Below are 11835 nucleotides of genomic sequence, written 5' to 3' on the forward strand. Positions count from 1 at the left end.
TCTATTTCAGATTACTGCCTCTCAGGGAAAACAAAACAGGACTTCTGCACAGAGGAGAAAACAAGGAAGCTACAGGCAACGTTTCATAGATGTGAGGTGACAACTTAAAAATCATGTGTTTAAAAATATTACTAAACATTTAAATACATCATCCAGCAGCTGGGACTTATTTGACCAGAGGTGGAAAGAGTACTCAAAATTTGTACTCAAGTACAAGTACTGTTACACTGGTTAAATAGTACTCAATTACAAGTAAAAGTACTGGTGTAAAAAAAAATACTTGAGTAAAAGTACAAAGTACTCTTCTTAAAAACTACTCAGAGTATTAATTACTTTTTAACAGACTGATGTTTTATTCTGTCGTCAATACCAGGCATTCAACTCGATTCACCAGTATAAATATTTATGTTCAAAGCACATTTTTCAGATGAACAAGGTATAGAAAGGTAACTTGTTTTGTAAATAAATGTAGATATAAAAGAAGGAATTTTGTTTGTTAAAACAATGACAAAAATGTTTCTGAACATGCGTAGAACCATTTAAACTTTTCCCCATACACTGAACAACAGGCAGGTAAGTGTCTTAAACTCTTAGCATTTCTGTCACACTTTACTTTCTGAACCTTTTGTTCAGTTTCAGCAAGAGCTGGTTTTCTAAATTAACAGAGGCTATCCGACTTCGTTTGGCTGTGAAGAGTAAACCAGCACAGCTAAAAAGTCGTTCACACGCAGCAGAAGCAGGTAGAGTTGTGTTCAGTTTAAGAGAGGGTTTTGATGGCTGAGAAGGAGTGCAGCAGCTCCATGGTGTCTGTGGCACAAGCAAGATAACCATCAAGCTCAGCTGCACTTTGCAGCCTTCTGGAGATTGGTCTGGAGAAGAATTCATCTTCATCAGATGACTCTCTTTGCTGATCCTCACTCTCATGCTCCGTCGTTTCAAGATGTTGTTTAATGTATGCCAAGGCTGTAATTGCAAGTAGATAACACAATTTTGTTATTTACAGGGATCATACGCCTTTTTCAGGGTCAAATTCAAGCACTTTTTAAGCACTTTCAAGGTCCCTTTTCAAGCTTTTCCAGCACACATATACAAATACACATATAAATGTGTGTACTGTCTGAGTGGCAGATAGTGCCCCACAGGTCTCAGTGTGAGCGTGAAGACATTTACAATGTTTAAGTAGTTTAATGCATAGGTGCTGACGATAAACACATTTTGAATGAAAGCCGGGGAACTTTGGTAGCACAGAAACACGTGGCTATTCTTTGTGACCATATGGCTCGGTCCCTCATATTACCATTATTTCACCCAAAGGCACCAAGTTAATAGTTAAAAAAGCTGCAGCAATACACACAAATATAAACAGTACTTGGTGACAACTTTGCTTTTAGCCTTTAACCCTCTGGTGTCCAGGGTATAATTGGCCGTTTTTGACTACTTTTGATTTGGCCTCTATATTTCACCTTTAAAAACTGTTTATCTAAATTAGAACAACAATTAAGAGATTTAGAAAAAAACAACATACAGATATGAGTGCCAACTTGGCTGAAAGCATTAAAGATGTAAGAAAACAACTAAGCGATCTGTCTATGGAGGAAATAGAAAAGAAACTGAGATTCACAAAACAAACATTTTATGAGTCTGGTTCCAAAGCAACCAAAATACTGGCTAAACGATTAAAATCAATACAAATAAGTAATGCAGTTAATAAGATTAGAGATCCAAATACTAAGGAACTACTATATGAACCAACACAGATAAAAAATGCCTTTCAACAATACTATAAAACATTGTGTAATCAACCCGACCAGAAAAATGGACAAGAAATTGAAGAGTACTTGGCTCAGTTAGACCTTCCTTCTATTGGGATAACTCAAAATGAATTTTTAACTAAACCAATCACTAAGGAAGAACTGGATAGGGCAATAAGGAGATTGAAATCTAACAAAAGTCCAGGGAGTGATGGGTATCCCAATGAGTGGTATAAGACTTTTAAAGAGGACTTGGCTACTATTTTGATAGATTCTTTTAACTGAACACTAAAACACGCTAAAACTCCACCCTCTTGGAAAGAGGCCATTATATCAGTCTTACCAAAAGAAGGTGCGGAATTACAGGGATTATTTTACATAACCATTATCTTATCATTGCATTAATTATCATTTCATCAAAGTGTTTATTGAAGCTGTTGACATCATGTTATAATTTGTATTATAGGGGTTATCATAGTCAAATATTAACATGTTTATTACAGGTGCAGTTATAACTACTTTAAAATGATTGAGTTAAATATATATGTATCATAACTGATATGCTGAGTATATTGTTACAGTAAAATAGTAGCTGAGCAAAGGCCTGAATGTATTCAGCTTCTTGTGGTATTTGAGTTTGCCGAGTTACAGGTGACGGAAGGATGTCCAGTCCATGGTGACCTCAAAGGCCTTAGATCATCACCATATTCGGAAGAGTATGCCACAAGGAGGAACCTCTGTTTAATTCTTAAAATACATGAATGTTCTGTACATGCAAATTATGTGCTTGTAAACGCAAGAAGGGGCGTTACAATACCCTGATGTTATAAAAGCAATCTAGAGTGTATTTTGGGTAGAGATGTACAACTGTTTTGCAGTTTGCACCTCTCCACGCGGCGTGCACTCATTAAAATCAATTGTTTGACCGACCTCTTCTGGACTATCATTGTTTTACTCTCATCCTCAATTTCGAACCCGTAACAAAGGTAAAAACAAGGAAAACTGTGAGTCTTATCGCCCAATCTCCATCTTAAATGTGGATTATAAATTATTTACATCCATAATCACAAGACGCTTAGACTGTTTCTCCCGGATTTGGTGGATGAAGACCAGACAGGATTCATTAAGGGGCGACAGACACAAGATAATATACGACGCACATTGCATATAATTAACGAAGTTAATAAAGAGAAAATCCCAACAGCTTTAGTGAGCTTAGATGCTGAAAAGGCCTTTGATAGAGTTTCTTGGACGTTTCTTTTTGCTGTTTTGAAAAGAATGGGCTTTAACAGTATCTTCATCGAGTATATACAATCCTTGTACCACAGGCCATTGGCTAGAGTTAAAATAAATGGGGACCTGACAGACAGTTTTGAGCTCTTCAGAGGAACCAGGCAGGGTTGCTGCCTGAGTCCAGCCCTTTTTGCTCTGTATATCGAGCCTTTGGCCCAGTATATACGGCAAAGTGCAGACCTAAAAGGGGTTTCAGTTTCTAAAATTGAACAATAGGTCTCTTCGCTGATGATATAATTATATACCTACAGGATCCTGATACGACTTCGATTGATTAAAGCATTAAAATATTTTGGCAAAAATTCAGGGTATAAACTAAATATCTTAAAGACTCAAGTACTCTGTCTGAATTATTTCCCCAAAGATTCAATTCAATATAAATTAAAATGGGACTCAAATAAGATCAAATATTTAGGTGTCTATCTAACTAGTGAAATAAGTACACTATACGAGGCAAATTATGTAAAGATTAGTAATACAATTCAAAAAGATTTGATTAAATGGGCTCCACTTGTCATGGATCTTAGTTCAAGAATAGAGGCAATAAAAATGAATGTGCTTCCTCGACTACTGTATCTATTCACTTCATTGCCATATACCAGATGCACAATTTGTTAGATGGGATAAATTAGTTAGTAGACTTATTTGGAAAGGGGCAAAGCCAAGAATAAGATTTAAAATACTCCAATTAAGAAAAGAAAAAGGAGGACTTGCCCTCCCGAATTTCAAGGAATATTTCTATGCAGCCCAGCTGAGATATATTGTTTACTGGTGTTCCCCGGATTATATCTCAAAATGGAAGCATATTGAGATAAATTACTGCTCATCATGTCATCCACAAGCAAGATTGGGAGAGGAAACTATACAGTCTATGAACGCAAATTTTATTACTGAATTCACTATTAAACTCTGGTGGATTATAGTGAAGAAATATAGAATTATAGAAGACTGTAAATTGTTGATTTGGCCTGCATTTTCTCGAAAAGTGGACAATGGGACAGTACATTTTTAAGATGAGTCGATAAACGAATTACAGCAATGTGCACATTAATAGACGGGAAAACATTCAAATCCTTCCAGAATCTACAGAGACAATTTGGACTGGATAAATCAGATTTATTTAGGTACTTTCAATTAAGACATTTTTACAATACAGAAATTAGTAAGAAGCTCTTGAGAGAAGGAAGCCAGATAATAGAAATAATAACAGGTGCATATAAAAATCCTCCATCAAGAATTTTATCGAAATTATATAATGGTCTGCAAAATTTGAATAGGAATGAAACATTATATATCAAACAAAAGTGGGAATCTGAATTACATCTTGAATTGTCAGAGGATGACTGGCGATCCGTATGTCTCACACAGCATAATTCCACCAGCTCTAGACGATGGAGAGAATATGGCTGGAAAAATGTGATTAGGTTCTTTATTACTCCTTATATTAAAAGCAAGCAGCTGAAAACATCCCAACGTTGCTGGAGATTATGTGGAGACTGGGACGCCAATCATTCTCATGTGTTTTGGAACTGTAAACATATCAAACCTTACTGGGAAAGCATTGCAGTAACAATGAAGAGAGTGCTGGGGTACGAAGTGCCGTGTGAGGCACAAGTAATGTATTTTGGAATATGGGGAAATGTAAGAAAGGAGGACCAATACTTGTTCAAAATTATGTTGTTGTCAAGCAAAAAGGTAATAACAAAAAACTGGCTGAAAAGTGACCCTTTAAAATTGGAAGAATGGACTGATGTAATCGAGGAAATATATATAATGGAGAAAATGACCTACACTCTGAGACTGAAATCTGACAAACATCGAAAACAGTGGGCAAAATGGATAGCCTATAAGACTCATTCAGTTCCATAAGGCAGGGACCTTTCCTCGTTTTTTGTTTTGTTTTGTTTTATGTTTGTTTGTTTGTTTGTTTTTTTCTCTTCCTTTTCATATTTTTGTCTGCGTGAACTATAAATTTGGAAAAGTACAAAATAAAAAGTTAAAAAAACAAACAAACTGTTTATCTTGCCAATCTGTTATTTACTCATTTTGACATAATGTGTCAGCACAATTTATCTAAATTCAGACAAAATTTAAAATACGAGTAGAAAGTGACATTTTTGACTGTAAAAACCACAAGCATGTTTAACGAATCATTTTCATAACTTGAAATGCGAATAGAAACTGTACATTTTTAAAAAATATCCACAAGTTTTGCAAACAACAAAGTTATATGGTATGGTAAATCCTGCAGGTCTGACAGTAGGTGTGTCACTCCTGTTTTCCATGTGGGGACAGCGTTTACACTGCAATCTGCCTTTGGTGGCTTTTTTGCAGGAACTGTGACATTCACTTGTAGAACTGACACACAAAACAAAACAACGACTACACTACACACTAACTACACAAGACAACACACTAACTTGAGACTCCAAACACAGTAAACGTCACAAATCTCTCACGTATCAAAACTCTCTCTCTCTTTGGCTAATTCGCTCTCTCTCGCCGGTCACTCTAAAACTTCCCTCTCTTCCCAAACAACCAAATGCCACATGTTGCCATATCATTTTTTGATTGGTCGACATGGTACATTTTTCCACCAGTAGGGAAGGAGTGATTTTTCCTTTTCTTTTTTCACTCACAAGCAAAGCGTGTTTGCTAGCGCTCTCACTAGAAAACACCGTTTTTACCGTTTCTTCCAGGAGTAAACGCCACTATTGTATTCCGAAAAAAACCCAAACAACACAAATTAAAAACTGGTATTTAGGTTGAAGTCCGCACGTTCGACCCAAATTGAAATGGAGACTCAGGGTCCGTCGACCCCAGAGGGTTAATCAGAAAGCCTTAAGTTGGCTAGTTATGTATCAGGCTAATGTTTAAAGCTTTCACTTGAGCAAATTAACTCATATTACTGCTAAGTAATGTTAGCTAAGTTCACAGCATATTCCAAAATAGAGCTGCCATACTGCATCACACTTAGTGCATTTCAATCATTTCTCCAGCGAGTTTGATAGCTAGCAAAATAATAATCATAGTTTTAAAAAATAGCATGTAACGCACACGCACTGGAAAATTATTTACTAGCACTCACCTTTTTCATGCGACTAGAGAGCGCAAACTCCGCCATTGTTGTTTTCCATCAAACACTCATTAAAACAGCAACCTACAGGTATGTTAGCACACTCATCACCGACTGGCAGAGGGAGGGGCGGGGTCACAAGTTGAAATAGACACATGGCAGCCCAGGCGGGGAAATTTTGCTTTTACATTTTGCGACTCATTTTATTTCTCTATCCGATAAGAAAACTATTCAGTCAGATAGTTATTTGTGGTGAATGAAATACAGTTACACTTTCAAGCACTTTTAAGCACCACATCTAAAATTCAAGCACTTTCCAAACCTTGAAAAGACAACATTAAAATTCAAGCATTTTCAAGGATTTCAAGCACCCTTACGGACCCTTTATTTAAATTTCAGTGATTATTCCTGAACACAAATTTAAAATCGGCAAATTCTCCAAAAGGATTGTTTAGTATTCAGGACAGACCATCAATAACTTACAACGTATTAGGGGAAATACTCACTTAAGCATGTGTTCAAATGTAAAAATACACAAAAATGGGATCACATGAGTCCTTACCAGCCTCTATTACATCTGCTCTGTCAGTCCAGGAAGTCTTGAACTTGGGTAAGAGGACTGCAGCTGCAGCCAACTCTGGATCCTCTATCATCAGTCCAAAACGCTTTTGAAGGCCATTTTGCGTATTATCCTTTCGATGGCAAGGTAGGTTGAATTCCACCGTGTTGCATTGGGACGAATGATCTGTAGCTCACACTTGTTGTTAGAATGAATTGTTAAATGTTTGTCATTTTTATGCTTACCATCCATTTCTACATTGTTTAACTGTAGGATGAAAGGAATTCCACTGTCCCCCTCCCTAGATTCTCGAGGTTCTGGGTGGGGGGCTGTAGTCTTTTATTACAGGCAACATCCATGTGAAGGTCTTTTTGATGTAAGCTTCCTGCCCAGCAGGAGGTCACACACACACACACACACACACACACACACACACACATATGCATACAGTGCCTTGTCTTTGTAACCAAGGGGGTTTATGAGGGGAGGTACTATTGTTTTGTGTGAACTGTCTCTCAATAAAAGGCAGCGAGAGGAGGCCATCGTCGGGGTCATTCGTGATGAGCTAAGATACCAATGAGGCCTCCCTTGCGCAAGTAATCAATCGCTGTTGCCTTGTTTTTCTTTCATGGGAATAAGTCCTGGATACAGCGGGGTCTGAGTTTAGACACAACACTTGTCCTCTACCACTTCATTAGCCAAATGAGACCGGCCAGTTTTGTTCCAAATGGCCTGGCATTTTGCAAAGGTTGCACGGGAGAGCCTCTTGTAGGTGTCATTCATGCTGTAACTTTTCTGATGAGCTGACCAACAATCAGTAGTGGTAGCAACAAATTTGACTTTATCCAATGCTGCAACCAAAGTCATCTTCATGTGATCAGCAGCTTCACAGATTCTGGCACGGACAGTGGGTCTGGAGATGACTTTGGCTTGAGGTTGTAATGTGGTAACCAATTCTTTGAAAGATGGCTGTTCTACCACTGCAAATGGCTGTAGACCCTCACATATGAAATTGATATCAAGCTTGTCAACAGTTGCTTGTGGAACATGTTTGTTTGCAGCTCTCAACATCAGGTCTGGTAACTTGGCTTGTGTATTTGCTGAGAGCTTGTTTGGTGTGGCTGTGGTCTTTCGCTGACGAGATGTTGATGCCACAGTGATATTGTACTGCTCAATCTTCGATGGATGTTTCCTCTGTAGAGATAAATATTATCATACGTCAGGTTCATACATTACTTCATAACATCACTGTGATTAACACTAAAGGAAAATACATTTTTAAAACATCATTCAACTAGACTTGAGCTAATTTTTGATTGTTTAGCATAGTATAAAAGAGTGGTGAATTTGGTCAAATTTTGCAGATATATTGCTGTATTTATTCACAAGTGTAAACCAATTTTGAACGATCATTGCAAAAAACATGTATTTCTGTATACATTCTAAGTTCTGTAATCTCTATACTATCTGTAAAAAGAGTATCGACCAATGTATCAGTATCTAAATATTTAACTCCTTTTTATCAGTATCACCCTAAAGTTTTCAGTATCAGTCAGGTCCTAAAAATACTAAGAGAGCAAAATATGTGTATATAGCAAATCTAATTTAAGAAAAGGGATCACATATAATATAAATATATCATGTTGGGAAACATATAACCCTACTGATTACGAGCCATGTCACCATGATAGACCTATATCAGGCCAATGATACTGATCAACTGATCCATCAATCGGGCTCTGGTACATGTCAGCTGAGAGCTGGAAGATTAATTTGAGATGCAGCTCAGCACTGTGTGCCAGTTTTTTGTTTTTTTTTTATATAGGCCAGCTGATTGTAGGCCTGTGAGTTTTAAATGACTACAAATTTAATTTATTGCAAGGACGGTGGTTGTCCAAATAATAAGCTAAAACATTCCTACGAATTGTAGCTCAGTTATGCATGCACACACACACACACACTTTAGCTAGCTCCGTCTTATTTTAATATCAGGCTAACCAATGGCAGTGACAATATCTTAGCCAAACTAATAACCTTAACACACATGAAAAATAAGAAAGCAATATTGTACACGTAAATCCTCTTACCTCAATGTGTTTTTTTAGATTAAACGCCGAAGTCTTGTAAGCTGAAATGACTGTAGAGGTCAAACAAAGTTTGCACTGCATCTGGACGCTGACTCCTTTTCTTACGGTGGCTGGGAAGTGCAAGTTGCAACAGATTAAAAAACCACAACAAATTAAAAACCCGCAACAAATTTAAAAAACCCGCAACAAATTAAAAAACCTCACAACAAATTACAAAAACCCACAACAAATTAAAAAACCCACAACAAATTAAAAAATCCCACAACAAATTAAAAATCCTTGACGGAAAGGGATTGTCTGAAATACCAGAAGTGACACAACGATTAGCCTAATAGGGCTTTTGGAGCGTGATGTTACGAGAGGGGGCGTGGCCTGGATTTTTGGTTGAGGCGCCATGTTTCTGGGCCAAACAAAGCGCTAGCAAAAGAGGAGCAAAAGTACACGGATAACACCAGCTATGGTTCGTACTTGCTGTGCGGTTGGTTGTAAAGTTAGATCGCACGACCGGCAAGGGAATAAGGTTGAAAATGGTTTATCTTTTCATTCTTTCCCCACCTGGAAGCAACATGAGGCAGCTCATGTATCGGATGTCATGTGTCACTCTCTGGTTTTATGTTTCAAATTCGTTTAAGACATCCAGAGTACTCTGATGACATTGACAAGGACATCTCCAGTTTACATGGGAAACTATTATTTCATGTTTTTGAGATTATTTATTTACATCACTTTTCAGAAAACGTACATACAGGTCTTATTCAAAACTGCATATCTGTTTTTTTAATGCATGTTGAAAGGGCAAAAATATTCCTGAGATACTGTTAACATTATTAATTTTGAAGGCTATTATACAGTGGTATTAATTTAAACTGAACACAAAAGGATTTTGATCAAAGTTAATGTCTCCACTTGTTTAAAAAAAGAATTCTGTCATTTATTTGCTTTTATTATTTATTTATATGCCCTCCACGGACCATCTCTGCACTGCATGGGTGATTAGTGGCTCCGTGCACACTAAGGGCTGCACACAGGGACAAGGTTACAACTAGGTTACGATCAGATCTTCCCTGGGCAGGGAGAGGTGATGAACTGTATGCCACTTTTTCATTGGCATACATTAAGTACAATGTTTTATTGCCTACGGTGGGGCAGGTCACATACTGGGTGAAGGTGGGCAGTGTGGAGTCCAGCGAGACATGATTAAAGTCCCCTGATACTAGAAGAAGAGCTCTCGGAGATTGCGTTTGCAGTCTGCGGACCACAGAGAGTCACAGGCTGCCTCCACGGATGCTAACGGCTAATGTCTCAATGTCTGTGTTGCAGAGTTGTTCTTTCACAGCGATGTGCCCAGGGATACCACAACTGTCTTTAACAAACACTGCCACCCCCCCTCCTTTCCTCTCACCGCTGTCTCTCGTCTTGTCCGCCCGCAGCAGCTGGAAGCCGGGCAGCCTACTCACAGAGGGAGTACCGGGCAGTGTTGGGGTACTGCCACTGTGACCGGGTTAGTGTCATTAGCTCCTCGATCATATCAGGGAGCGATCTCACATTTACAGTGATTACAGGAAGGAGAGATGGTGTGTAAGGTGTCCTTCTCGGGAGACATCACCCATGTCTCTTCCCTCACTGGGGACGTAGGGTCTGTCTGCCGGTAGCGCAGCTGCAGGGCGCAGCGCTAACAGCTGATCCCTAACGTAAACAAAAGAGCCATGCGCCGAGTGTCCAAATACGGGTGAAAAAAGTGGAGACAAAAGAAGAGAAAAGTCAACATAACTAGCACGAAGTGGTAACGCATGATGGCAGAATCTGATTGCTAAGACATAAGTTAAAGGTTAAGAGAAGTAAAGAGGAAAATAAGAAAGCTGCCATAACAGGTAACACAGTTAAGGTTTCAGAAAAAGTATTCTGTCGTTTGTTTGCTTGATCATGCCTTAAACACATCAAAATGCATAGTGGGATTATAATACAAGTCAATACTGTGACAAGCACTGGTACTGAATAGGCAATCGCTTAGCAGCAAGGTGAATCGGTGATGCATTAGTGTGGTCTGCACTTCCTCTTCTTTGATTGGGTGAAATGAGTTGAAAGTAATTGGATAAGGGGACCATGGGGAGTGCCCTGCATAATTTCAATAAAACGCCATTTTAAACGCCGTTACAGCTGGCACAGAACGCCGTAAAAAACGCAGTTTTTATGCTTCTTTGAACCGCGTTTTCTGCCGAATGGCGGAAAAAACGGCGTTTCCGTCTGTCTTTGAACGCCGCTTTTTACGTCACTTGGATGGTGCGTTCAGGGCATGGCGTTTGTCGGAACAGAACACCGTTTTTTTCGGCGTTTGGAATGATTAAACGGCATTTTTTTACGCCATTTATTAACCAAACGGGTTAGAAAAGTGGCGATTTTTGGCACTGATGGCTTGCCATACTAATGGCTTGCCATAAGCGTTAGCCATGTTAGCACGTTACCTTCAACAGGTGGTCAGACTGCGAAAACAGGCACTCAGTCAGATTTTGGGCTGTCTGTTTCGCTGCAGGGTCCCTTCATTCTTCACATATCCGTGTCGAGCCGAGTGTAAATCCTGAGGCTGAACGGCCTTTGTACAAGCACGCACGCTTCTTAGCAGAGCGAAGCTATGAGCTAGAAAAATCCAGGCAGACAGCCTGTATCTGTCCAACCAATCAGAGAGCTCCTTACATCCCACGGTGTGGCTAATTTGAATAGCCGCGAGGAAGTTGTTAATCAAAGAGCTAATCCAGCAACTAATACAGAAATTAATCCCTGAGCAAACAGGAAAGGGAAATGGATTTTGAAATGCAGTTTATTAAAGTGCAAATGGAAAAAGGATTTTGAAATGCAGTTTATTAAAGTGCAATTGGAAAAAAGGATTTTGAAATGCAGTTTAATAAATTGGAATTCAAAAATAAATTTACAAATGCAGAATTTATTCTGCAATTCATTATTTAAGCACAGAATTTTTTATTTCGATGCGCGTGGCTCTTGTGGTCCTCCATACTCATATGCATCAGAGGGAATTCCACCACACGTCACTAGCCCCCACAGCAAGCGGCCGTG

General features: G+C 38.7%; 1 long non-coding RNA gene across 1 annotated transcript; it reads right to left on the minus strand.

The window, feature by feature from the left end:
- Positions 1–776: 776 nt before the first annotated feature.
- LOC120437365 lies at positions 777–11202 on the minus strand. Its single transcript, XR_005611056.1, has 3 exons — positions 8767–11202; positions 6683–7873; positions 777–963 (listed from the first exon to the last, which is right to left on the minus strand). It is a non-coding gene; the product is annotated as an uncharacterized LOC120437365 (long non-coding RNA).
- Positions 11203–11835: the final 633 nt, after the last annotated feature.

The sequence above is a fragment of the Oreochromis aureus genome, linkage group 3 (assembly GCF_013358895.1).
Source record: "Oreochromis aureus strain Israel breed Guangdong linkage group 3, ZZ_aureus, whole genome shotgun sequence".
NCBI classification, from domain to species: domain Eukaryota; kingdom Metazoa; phylum Chordata; class Actinopteri; order Cichliformes; family Cichlidae; genus Oreochromis; species Oreochromis aureus.